Source organism: Heterodontus francisci, chromosome 9 (assembly GCF_036365525.1).
Source record: "Heterodontus francisci isolate sHetFra1 chromosome 9, sHetFra1.hap1, whole genome shotgun sequence".
Classification (NCBI taxonomy): domain Eukaryota; kingdom Metazoa; phylum Chordata; class Chondrichthyes; order Heterodontiformes; family Heterodontidae; genus Heterodontus; species Heterodontus francisci.
The window spans coordinates 36,236,991-36,249,274 of NC_090379.1; the positions used below are offsets into that span (position 1 = coordinate 36,236,991).

Sequence of the window (12,284 nt, forward strand, 5' to 3'; positions counted from 1 at the left end):
CCTATATAATGCAACTTTGCAAGCCCATTGCAACTCTTGTTAATTAAATGCAATGACACAGATGATTTGCTAGTCAAACATGTAACATATAAACAAGCACTTTGAACTGGTCTCAATGAGCACTTATTAATCTAGAAAAGTATTACATGAACAAAACTGGTTTGGCGAGGTTGAAGCTTAGTCAGATGTAGGGCGTTATTTTTCAATATGAAGGCATTTTTGTCTAATGCACTTTGTTTTTAAGTAACCAAAACTGTTCTTTCTTATGGCACAAAGGAAAGGTTAGTCATCTTGCACTATGTCATTATTGTGGGACCAAGTCCAATACTGAGCCACTTTCAAAATGTGCTAAATGCAACACAGTCTGACCACTGGCTCCACCTCAATGGGAACAATGACTTTTCATCTGTCTCATTTCCCTCAGCTCAGCTGAGCAAAGAGTTATCCAGGTTATAAAATGCTCAGTCAGTTAACCATTAGTCTGCCACTTCCAACCAACTTTGGAGAGACAAAGCGAGCCAGTTTGGAATTTGAATTTGCTGTTAGGGAGGGTAGGGGAAAGAGAGTTTTTTCCAGGGAAGTATGCAGAACAAAGTGGGGTTGGAAAAGGGGAATGGGGTGTGAGTGTGAGGGATACAAGGAAGGCCTTATGTTTCAGGCATGTGTTACTGTACTCTCAATCCTTAGCTTCAACATTACACTGAGTTGTTCATTCCAGATACAAAGGATTGAGCTGAGGTTGTTTCTACACCTGCCCATCTGCCAGTCAGTTTTGCTACTAGCTCACTCTCGTGGCTGACCCACAAGTGCCTCTACTCACCCACTTCAAGAACCCAGTTGATACTGCTGACACCTTCCAGCCTACTCCATGCACATCCTGTACCCAATGCTAGTACCAACCCATTCCCACTGTTAATTTTATCTTAATGTATGATTGATTACATTTTTCATTATAATCAACTCACCAAAATGCCAAATCTGGGAGACAAAAGATTGGTATCACACTTAATGGCCAACAGCCTTGGTTTATCAGGAAAATAAAATATAGACTAAAGGCGTGTGCAGAGTTTGAAATAAATAGCAGTTATAACCATATCAGAATGAATGATCAGATCAAGTAGGAAATAGGAAAATGGGGGCTTTCTACTTGCACACTGCTGAAAAGTATGAGAAAATATTTTAAAGAGGAGGGGAGGGTTGGTTTGATTTGTAAGTTTCCACTGTTTGAATATTTCCGGGCTCCTCTTTGCTTCTAATGCCATGATCTTAAGTGGCTCCAAGTATCAGGTTTTGTTCATATCAATATACTGGAAGCAGACGAGAGTGTTCTCCTTCCCTGCAACACTGCTTTGGTCAGCTATGTTTTTTATATGGGTGGTGGAGCCCACATGGTGCCCGAGTTGAAACCAGACACTTGTATGCACTGATGCAAAAATAACATGTTGTATTTTACAGAAACCTGATGACAACCCTACTGCATAATCTTTCTCAAGAAACTCCACACCGATCTTGTTGTTATGTGATTAAGTTGTAAAGTCAGCTTTGCTGGATTTCCCCTTATTGTAAGAGTACACATTTAATTACTTTTATTTTAATTCCATTCATTTATGTGACACAGCAAAGAAAACATTTACAAAGCTGGCTAACTCTCTGTAAGTTCACCAGTATTAATTTCTCCTGTTTTCACTCCACACACCATCCTGAATTGGAACTATATCATCGTTCCTTCACTGTAGCTGGATCAAATCCTGGAACTCCCTTCCTAACAGCACTGTGGGTGTACCTACCTTACATGGACTGAAGTGATTCAAGAAGACAGCTCACCACCACATTCTCAGGGGCAATTAGGGATGGGCAATAAATGCTGGCCTAGCCAGCAACGCCTACATCCCATGAACGAATAAAAAAAAATTAGCCCAATATTTTTTCTGTGTCTGTGGAACCATGTACCTCAGGATCAGTCACTCATATGGGCCTAATACCATAATTGCATCAAAATATGTTAATAGAAGTTCCTCACAGTCAATCTCTGCCATTCTATAACCTACTAATTCAGTAAAACCACCTTAGTTCTCTGCTGTTCTAATTGCAGTCTTTGCCATTTTTCGATATTACCATCACAGTCTTCAAGTTCCTCTTACTGTTGATGCTCTATCTAGATTATTGCTGACTTTCTGAGTGATGGGAGGGATAAAAGCTCCAAGGCTTGCTTGTGATGCCTGAACCCCAAAGCAGTACAGTGGCGCAGTGGTTAGCACCGCAGCCTCACAGCTCCAGGGACCCGGGTTCAATTCTGGGTACTGCCTGTGTGGAGTTTGCAAGTTCTCCCTGTGACTGCGTGGGTTTCCTCCGGGTGCTCCAGTTTCCTCCCACATGCCAAAGACTTGCAGGTGATAGGTTAATTGGCCATTATAAATTGCCCCTAGTATAGGTAGGTGGTAGAGAAATATAGGGACAGGTGGGGATGTGGTAGGAATATGGAATTAGTGTAGGATTAGTATAGTGGGTGGTTGGTGGTCAGCACAGACTCGGTGGGCCGAAGGGCTTGTTTCAGTGCTGTATCTCTAAACTAAACTCAGAAAATTAGTATTAAAAAGTGAAATGCATCAAAACCTTTCATAAATTTTCAAAACTTTTATTAGATCTCTTCTAGTCTTTCTCTCCAATGGTAAAAATTGTCCCAAGTCTCTCCTAATAAGTATATGACACAAAGAAGTGTTTTAGCATGATGAGGGTGATACATGTTCAGACACCGGGGCAAGTGAGTTGCCCAGATATTGCGAAATAGCAATGTGCAGATGTAGACAATAACTCAGACCTGAGGACCGAGAAATTCAGTCAAATTGGGTGAAGCCCAAACCTCTGAAAGAGAAAGAGAGAGAGAGAGAGAGGGATAGCCACATAGAGAGGAAGATAAAGTGGAACAGACAGATATAGGGGGAATTTAACGAAAGACAACAGAGGACCGGATTGTCAAACCCTGCTGAGAGCAGGAACAGCAGTAAATATGATTTGAAGATCCCGTTCTCGGAGGTCAGCACTGGGACCTGCCACCTCTGGAACATGATGCAATTTTCAAAGTGCTGCTGGCAGGGAGGAAATGGGTTGGGTGCTCACTTCCAATTAAGTGCCTGTTGAGCATACTGAAGAGCTCATTTAAAGGCTTGTCAGGAGCAGGAAGCTATTTTTAAAGACTGGGAATGAAGAAAACGCCATGGCAGAAACAAAACAGGGTTGTGAAGATATGCCCCCACCCCCCCCCCCCCCCCCCCCGGTCTCTGTTCCCATCCCAAGGGGGTCCTTTGTGTGTTTGTGTGTGTGTTGTTTCCTAATTTCACTCCTGAAATTACGACTAGCTCAAATTTTTTGAACCTGCCACCTGATCCAGGACTCCCCAGCAAGCAGTAATATTTTCTCTCTATCCACCCTATCTCTTACTCTTAATATCTTAAAAATGTCAATCAAATCATCCTTTAGCCTTCCAAATTCCAAGGAATACAATTCTGGTTTGTTCCATCTCTCCTTGTAATTTAGATCTTTGAGTCCAGGTATTGTTTTGGTAAATCTACACTTCGCTCAGTCCGCAAGCATGACCTCGAGCTTCTGGTTGCTTGCCATTTTAATTTACCAACTTGCTCTCACACCCACATTTCTGTCCTCGGCCAGCTGCAGTGTTCCAGTGAAGTTCCACGCAATCTCGAGGAACAGCACCTCATCTTCGGATTAGTCACTCTACAACCGTCTGGACCCAACATTAAGTTCAATAACTTCAGACTGTGACTACCATTTTGATTTGTACATGGTAAAAAAAAGTCATTTATATATAGCAAAAAACTCAGTGGTCGCAGCACTGACCCTCGGTGAACACCACTGTCTACCATCCTCCAGTCTGAAAAGCCTGGCTCGGGTATAAAATTAAAACTCAACCCGGGCCCGACTCGACAACAGCCAACCCGAAACCGACCCAGGCCAGAGTCCTTTAATTTTTTTAAATGCTCGACCCGACACGAAAATAACAAATATATTAGATTAAATGTAGATTAAAACGAAAACAATACAAAACAAAACAGTACAGTCCAGCCCGACCCGACCCGAGCCCGAACGCTGGACGCAGAATACAGACCCGACCCGAACCCCACACATGTAGTTGGGTATGGTCGGGTTCAGGTCGGGTAGCTAGGTTTTGATGACTTGCTGTTTTCTGTCCATACATCAATTTTTGTATCCAAGTGGACACTGACCCTCTTATTCCATGAGCCTCAATTTTGTTAACCAGCCTTTATATGGTACTTTATCAAACGTTTTCTTAAAATCCATATAAACAACACCCACTGCATTCCCTTCATCAGCCTTTTCAGTTACTTTATTAAAACATTCAATTAGATTGGTCAAGCATGATCTGCCTTTTACAAATCTGTGCTGGCTATCCTTAATTAACTTGAACCTCTCCAAGTGTGTGGGGATTTTTTTACCTGATTATTGTTTCCAAAGCCTTACCCATTACTGATGTTAAACTAACTGATCTGCAGTTGCTATGACTGTCCTTGCATCCTTTCTTGATTAAGGGTATCGCATTTGCCACTCTCCAATCCTATGGCACCTCCCCCCATATGCAGGGAAGATCGGAAGATTGTGGCAAGCTCTTCCATTATCTCCATCCCCACTTCCTTCAGCAACCTGGGATGCAAGCCATCAGACCAGGTAGCATATCAACCCTAAGAATAGCCAAGCTTTTTAGTGCCTCCCCGCTCTCAATTTTTTACCCTATCCATTGCCTCTACGCTCGGCGCTTCTATCAATATTTTGTCAGATTCCACTTCAGTGAACTCTGATATGAAGTACTCATTAAGTATATTAGCCTTGCCCTGCGCCTCGAAGCATACATTATCCTCTTTGTCCCTAATAGGTCCCACTCCACCTCTTACTACCTGCTTACTATTTATATGCCGGTAGAAGATTTTTGGGTTCCCTTTTATGTTGACTGCCATTCTGTTCTCATATTCCCTCTTTGCCAGTTGAATTTTCCTCTTCACCACCCCCACCCCGCCCCCAACCACCCCTCAACTTATTGCGTAAGGCCTCGTTCTCACTTGAAGAATTCACCTGACATTGTTACGACTGAGGTGGGAGGAGTGCACTGTCTTTCTCTAGTTCCACTTCTCCACAGGTCACAACATATATTTTAAATGTTTACCCAGTTACCGATACGGTCAATCATATACTCTATTTTTATCCCAGAACAAAATACACCAACCAGGTTTCTTTAATAAACAACAAAATTATCAGTTTATTATAAAACAAGAGTTATCCAGTAACGAAGCAAAGCATTTCACACAGATTGAAATATTAAAGTTCCCTTTTTAAATACCCCACATACAAACGCTCAGATACACTGGAAAAAATAAAGAAATTCTCTCTGCAGAGGTTTTTTACAAAAAAGACAAAAAAAAATACTTTGGCCAAATACTAGTTAATTCTTGAAGAAAAAAAAAAGATGCTATGTAAGGATGTGAGTTGTCCCTTTTGGTCTGGCATCTGGGTACATAGAGACGGGGTGCACTGGGATCTTTTCAGTAGCAATCTGTTCTGGAGATGTCGAGAAATTGTCTGGTAGGCTTTCCAGGAGAAATGTAGTGTCAGGGGTTTCAGTTATCACACCCTGGATTCGCAGGGTTTTTTTCAAAGTGGTAGAGAAAGAAGAGCTGCCGCACTGGATTTCTCAGGATCTCTTCGAGATAAGCAGGAAAGATGAGCTGGGGGTTTCTTTTCAGCAGTCTCCAAAACCAACTGCTTTTCAACACAGACCACACCCAAGTGAACCAAAACAATATCTCAGAATCCAAACCAACTCCTGACCCTCATAAATCTTGACATGTCACTTTTCTGTAAACATCTCCCCCAAGTCACCAAGGTTTCTGTTGTTTATCTTAAGGCATGTAATATCCAGTAAAGGTTGTTCTCAAACAAAACATCTCAAGTGTCCTTTCAGTGAACTTTCAACAAAAAACAAAGTCCAGCATCTATGAAATCTTCAGTCTTTCAAAATGAATCCATTTCCACAATTTGAGTTCACAAAAAAATTTATTAAAAAAACAGAAGCACTTTCATAACAACATGCATGAAACATCCACTTTTTTTGTTCCATCATAATCTCTATCTCCCTTGTCATCCAAGGAGGCATGTTTCTGGTTCCCTTTCACCTTCGTTGGAATGTACCCAGGCTGTACCTGAAGCATCTCTTCCCTCAAGATAAACCATTGTTTGTATACAGCTCTTCCTGTTAGTCCTTGGTTCTATTCTACCCGAGCTAGATCCCATCTCATCACATTGAATTTAGCCCTCTTTCAATCTAGACGATCTACCTTAATTTTGTTCCTTGCTTTTTTGCATTACGAGGCTAAACCTTATATGATGGCCGCTTTCACCCAAATGCTCCACCACAGACACTTGGTCCACCTCAGTTCCCAGCACCAGGTCCAGAAATACCTCCTTTCTAATTGGGCTGAGAACATACTGATCAAGGAAGTTCTCCTGAACACATTTCAGAGATTCCTCCCCCTCCTTACCCTTTACTCTAAAATTATCCCAAATTATATTTGGGCAATTAAAGTTCCTCCATTATTACCATTCTATAGTTCTTACGTCTACAGCGTCCATAGTTAAGGATAGTTTTGATCATTCAACTGCCTGTATTCCATAGCATAGACAAGAAATCAGCTAAATGGATTATATTATGAATTTGAAGACTTTGCGAAACAGAGATTTTCTTTGCTGTAAGAAAGACAGATGGAAGGAAAGTAAATAACTTGCATTTATATAGTGCTTGTCACAACACAAAGATGTCTCAAAGTGCTTTACAGTCAATTCAATACTTTTTAAACTGTGGTCACTGTTGAAACGCACAGCCAGTTTGTGGACAGCAGGATCCCATAAACATCTTAATCTAGGTGTTGATCGAGGGTTCAATGTTGGCCAGGACACAGGGAAAATGCCCCATTTCCCCTTTGAATTGTGCTATGGGATCTTTTACATCCACTGAGAAGGTAGACAAAGGCCTCAGTTTAACATCTCACCTGAGAGCTGGAACCTCTGACTATACAGCGCTCCCTCAGCACTGCAACAGAGTGACAGCTGAGATTACTTGCTCAAGTGTCTGATCTAGGACTTGAACCTACAACCTTTTGACTCAAAGGAGAGAGTGCTATCCACTGAGTCAGGTCTAACATTCATGTGAAATTCTAACCCTTTAGTTTATCATTTCACACCAAAAAGCAAGCAGAAGGAATCTTCCCCAGAAATGGATTCGAGAAAAGTTATAGACATGGAAATGCATGTGCAGTCACAGCGTCTGAGCATTTAAAAGATTTTCATGAAATTCTTTTCTCTGCTATTTTACTGGAGATAGTAGGATGGTTAAAACAAATATTGATTGTTAAGTGTATCTTGTATTAATATCACACAGCAGAACTTCCAGGCCATAGTCATTAATTTTTTTTACAAAAATCAAATCTTTAATAAGGCCATAATTTCAGCATTTTGGACAGGCCTTGGTCAGATTTTCCAGCTGTAGTATGTCAGTGTACTGAAGCAAGAGGGTCGGAGTGCAGTTCGTGCAACAGTAAGTGGATGTTTACAGTGGTCACGTGCTTTGCAGCCAGTCCTTTCTGAGCAGCGTGTGGTCAGTGGGTGCAGCGAATATGCTATTTATTTTCTTAAAGTGGTTTTCTGACAGGAAGTTGAAGCTTTTACAGGAGCTTAGAACAAAACATTGAGTGCAAAGCAAGTAACACATTTTGAATTATGCTCTTCATACTCAGTGTATACAATATACTACATAACAGTGCAAGATGTTTCCTCACCAGAAATCGAATGGGTGGTGTTTACATACCTTAAACATGACCCTGTTTCGTTAAGTGTACAATCCCAAAAGAATTTTAAATTTCTAATTGTCTAACTACAGCGTCACTTTCAAACTACTTTCTTCTTAGAAATATTTGCAGGCTCTTTCAATAGCTCAGATATGAAATGTACGAAGGACATACAGATCAGAACATGCCAGTTTCAATCCCAGCAAAATTGGCTAATCTGCTCCATGCTAGATAATAGTTTGCACTATGATTATCCTCAGCACACTTGGTTAGGGATCAAATTAAAATAACTCAGTCAGGATTCTCTGTTCTGACGCCTATCAAATGGCACTTGAGAGAAAGCACCCATGTGGACATCACGTAAGGATATGATTGGACTAAATGGTGATGGGTCCTGCCCCCTCAATCAAACAGCTCACGAGCAGTTACTGTCCAGGCTCACAGCCGATGACCACTTGGGAAAAGCACCAGAGAAGTTTTGCTGCTCATGGAATCAGGTCTGATCAGAAATCATTGATTTCAGGAAAAGACAAGGGGAAGAAAAATAGTTTTACGATTTACAGATTGGATTTAGAAGTGTCAACCGAGTCAGAAGATTTCAGGCTCAAAACCCACTCCAAAACTTGAAAACATTATGTAGTGCAGTATAGCGGGTAGGGCTGCCTACTCAAGTACTTAGATGAGACAAGAGATTACATGCGCACAATTCGAAAAACAGGCAAGTTCTTCCGATGTTCTAGCAACATTGTTTCTTCAATCAACAACAGAAAAATTTGGTGTTCATTTCATCATTGCCTATTGCATCTTCTGAGTGAAAAATGACAGCGGCATTTCTCTACATAACAACAAAGTTATTGAATTGTACATCACCCCTGTGCTCACTGACCTACATTAGCTTCTGGTCCAGTATCACCTCGATTTTAAAATTCTCATCCTTGTTTTCAAATCCCTCCCTATCTCTATAATATCTCCAGCCCTGCAGACATCCTCGATCTCTCCTCCAATTCTGGCCTTTTGCGCTTTTCCAATTTTAATTGCTCTACTATTGGCAGCTGTGCCTTCTCCTGCCTGGGTCCCAATCTCTAGATTTCCATCCCTAAGCCTTTCTGCCTTGCTACCTCTCTCTCCTCCTTTAATATGCTCCTTAAAAGTTACTTACTTGACCAAGCTTTTGGTCACCTGTCTCTATGTCCTTTTGTGGGTTTGGTGTCAAATTTTGTTTGTTAATGCTCTTGGGACATTTTACTACATTAAGGGTGTTGTGTAAAATCAAGTTGTTGTTGAAGCACTTTCAAATGCTTCTGAGAAACTTGATAAGGCATTAAATTATTTGCAAGCATTTTGTGCGTGCTTTAATTCATAGTGCGTGTAACTTCACTCTGCTTTCCTGCAAGACTATACGGCCCAAAGCACTGAGCCACTATTCCAATTCTGGCATGTTTAATATCTCACTTACATCATCATCGATATATCAGACTCCACTTACACATAATGTGATTCATCTGGACAACAAGGTAAACTACGAAAAATTATTGTCCCCGTGTTACAGTAATTCATATTCTGCTGGTGGCAGTGGACATGGAATAATTCAAGTAAAACAGTAATTTGCAGCTTGCCCACTAACAATTTACAACAACATATTTTACATCAGAGGTTAGTGAATAAAAAACTGCTGAACATCCACATTGTTTATTTTTAATGCATTTTTAAATATTCAGAATAGCAGCCCCAAAATGGTAACTGACAGCACAGGACGGTCAGTGGTGCTGCCTAGTCAACTGCTTTCAGATGAAATTGTAGATCTTATGGGCATGATTCAAAGAACGGGCAGTTCTTATCATCAGTATAGATCAGCCTGTTGTAACAGGCTTGTAGCATATTTCTCAATGTAATTGCCTTTATTGCAGTTAATAAAATATTACATTAAAATATCATTACTGCCATCAAAACAAGCAAGTGCAACAGTGCATGGTACTGGTTACAAATAGCAAATGTGACCAATGACAATGAAAGCGACAGTGTTCTTGCTGCTCTCCTGTGACTCAACAGTTGAAATGGTCCTTGGAGCTGTTCTCAATTCAGCTTTGTGTGCAGTGACTGTGGGCTGGTTTTTACCTTAGGCAGATGGGAATTCACCACCGATGTAAAAGTCAGTGGCGAGCCCGCTTCCGCCTAGCCCGGGGATCCATCCCGCATTTTACGGGTCCCTGGGCTTTAATTGTCCTGAGGCGGGACTTCCACTCCTTGAGGGAGGACGTCCTGCCTCATTGAGCTGCCGGCCAAAGAGTAAGCCAGCAGCTCTTAGTCCCAGCAGCGCCACTGCTGGGACTGCAGCCCAGCCCATCTGATGGAACCAGGAGACGAAGTAAGTTGGGCTTGCCTCACCAGGGGGGAATCGGTCCTTCCCTGGTGAGGCTGGAGTGGTCGTTTGGTGGGAGGGGGGGACAGCCTTCAATCGGGTACCCTGTGCCCGAATGCCATGGCCCCCCACCCCCACCCGGGGCGCGGAAAGGCCGGCAGCTATTGCTGGGCGGCCTTTCACCTCCCTAGAACGCCCGGTAAAATACCCGTGGAAGTGGGCGAGGGCTCTTAAGTGGCCTCCCGCTCAATCTTATGCTACCTCCACGCCACCATCCGACCCGCTGGGGCGGCGTAAAATTCAGCCCAGTGACGGTGCACCGTGTGCTGTGGCAACAGTCTCCAATGTGCTTAGCTTAAGGTTCCCAGATCTTTTTACTAAAATATTCCTGTGTGCTTTTGTTATGTAATGGTAAATGTAAGCCAAAAATATGCAGATATTGTACTGTACTCATAGTTTTCTCTCAGATAAAAGGAAATAAAAATTGCACATGCTGAAAACAGCAGCTCAGAAACATTAACTCTTCTCTTCACAAATACTATCTAGAATTGCTGTGTATTTCCTGGTTAAAAACATTATTTTCCCCAGCTATGCGCAGCCCATTGCTCCGATTTGGGAGTTCTCATGTCTGCTCAGGAGACTGATACACAGCAGGGAGGGGTGAAGGTTTCTTTGCAGAGCAAATTTTAAGGCATGCATTCCTTTGCATGCAAGGATAATCCCGCGGAGCTCAGAATTGGGGCTACTGTTAGTTTCCAAGGTGGTGACATTTCCAGAATCAAGTATGGGTCAAGAAGCAGCTTGCCTCAGTGTGCTGTCTGATGATTGCTGCTGTGCCTTACCAGAACCCAAGGGCACTCCAAAGAGGTAATAGAGCAGAATAGCAACTAATAAAAAAGTCATCCTGGACATTTCTCTAATAAAACAGCTGACAGCAAATACCAAAAATGACTGTAAAGATCTCATCTTCTTCAGTAATCTGCTTTACAGGAGTCTGAGCATTGCAAAATCCCTTCAAAACTTCAGCAAATGTTAATGGAAGTGGCTACCAGTCTGCTCTTTTGTGATGCAAATTCTAGTCTATAAAAGGGATAAAATGACATAAAACCGACTTTCTGTGGCAATGATGTTTTACACAACTGTCTCCTGGAGAGTTAGTACTATTAAACACATCACTGTGTCGGCAGTTATCTTAAACAAAGGGGGACAAAGTGTAATTATTATTAGCTCAGCTGGTTATGGCTGTGAATAGGTAGGTCATATGTACCAAAAAACCCTGGATCAATTCACAGAAGTGTGGTGTTTACTGGTTTTAGTTTGGACGGTAGTTGTGTGACTACAATTGTTATCAGTGGGGTGAAATTTGACAACCTTTGTCTTGCATTATTGGGCTAGTAATGGACTCAAAATGGGGTTGGTAGCCTTAGTGGCCCTAGGGATTTTTTTAGCTAGTAGTATTGGGAAATCATCATTGTTTATAAATTCTACTTTAAACATGTGGTAAAATTAGAGGTCATCCAAGATGAACATTTCTACTTGTGAATTATCCAGTCAGCATTGCTAGCTCTCTCAGATCGCACAACTGTCCATGACTTTATTTATTTAGAGATACAGCACTGAAACAGGCCCTTCGGCCCACCGAGTCTATGCCGACCAACAACCACCCATTTATACTAACCCTACAGTAATCCCATATTCCCTACCACCTACCTACCTACACGAGGGGCAATTTACAAGGGCCAATTTACCTATCACCTGCAAGTCTTTGGCTGTGGGAGGAAACCGGCGCACCCAGCGAAAACCCACGCGGTCACAGGGAGAACTTGCAAACTCCGCACAGGCAGTACCCAGAATCGAATCCGGGTCTCTGGAGCTGTGAGGCTGCAGTGCTAACCACTGCGCCACTGACTTGGTCTCTGTTTCCTGCCTTTCAATATAAGGAGGGCAATCTCAATACTGTGCATTATCTTTAAATACAGATCTATGACCACTTTCTTCAAGCCACTGTTTTAGCACCATAGAAGTTTTACAGCACAAAAAAGGCTGTTCAGCCCATC

At 42.0% G+C, this 12,284-nt stretch overlaps 1 protein-coding gene across 1 annotated transcript in view; it reads right to left on the reverse strand.

The window, feature by feature from the left end:
• prkcha (protein kinase C, eta, a) overlaps nucleotides 1-12,284 on the reverse strand; it is a 223,200-nt gene that overhangs the window by 110,250 nt on the left and 100,666 nt on the right. The window lies entirely within an intron of this gene.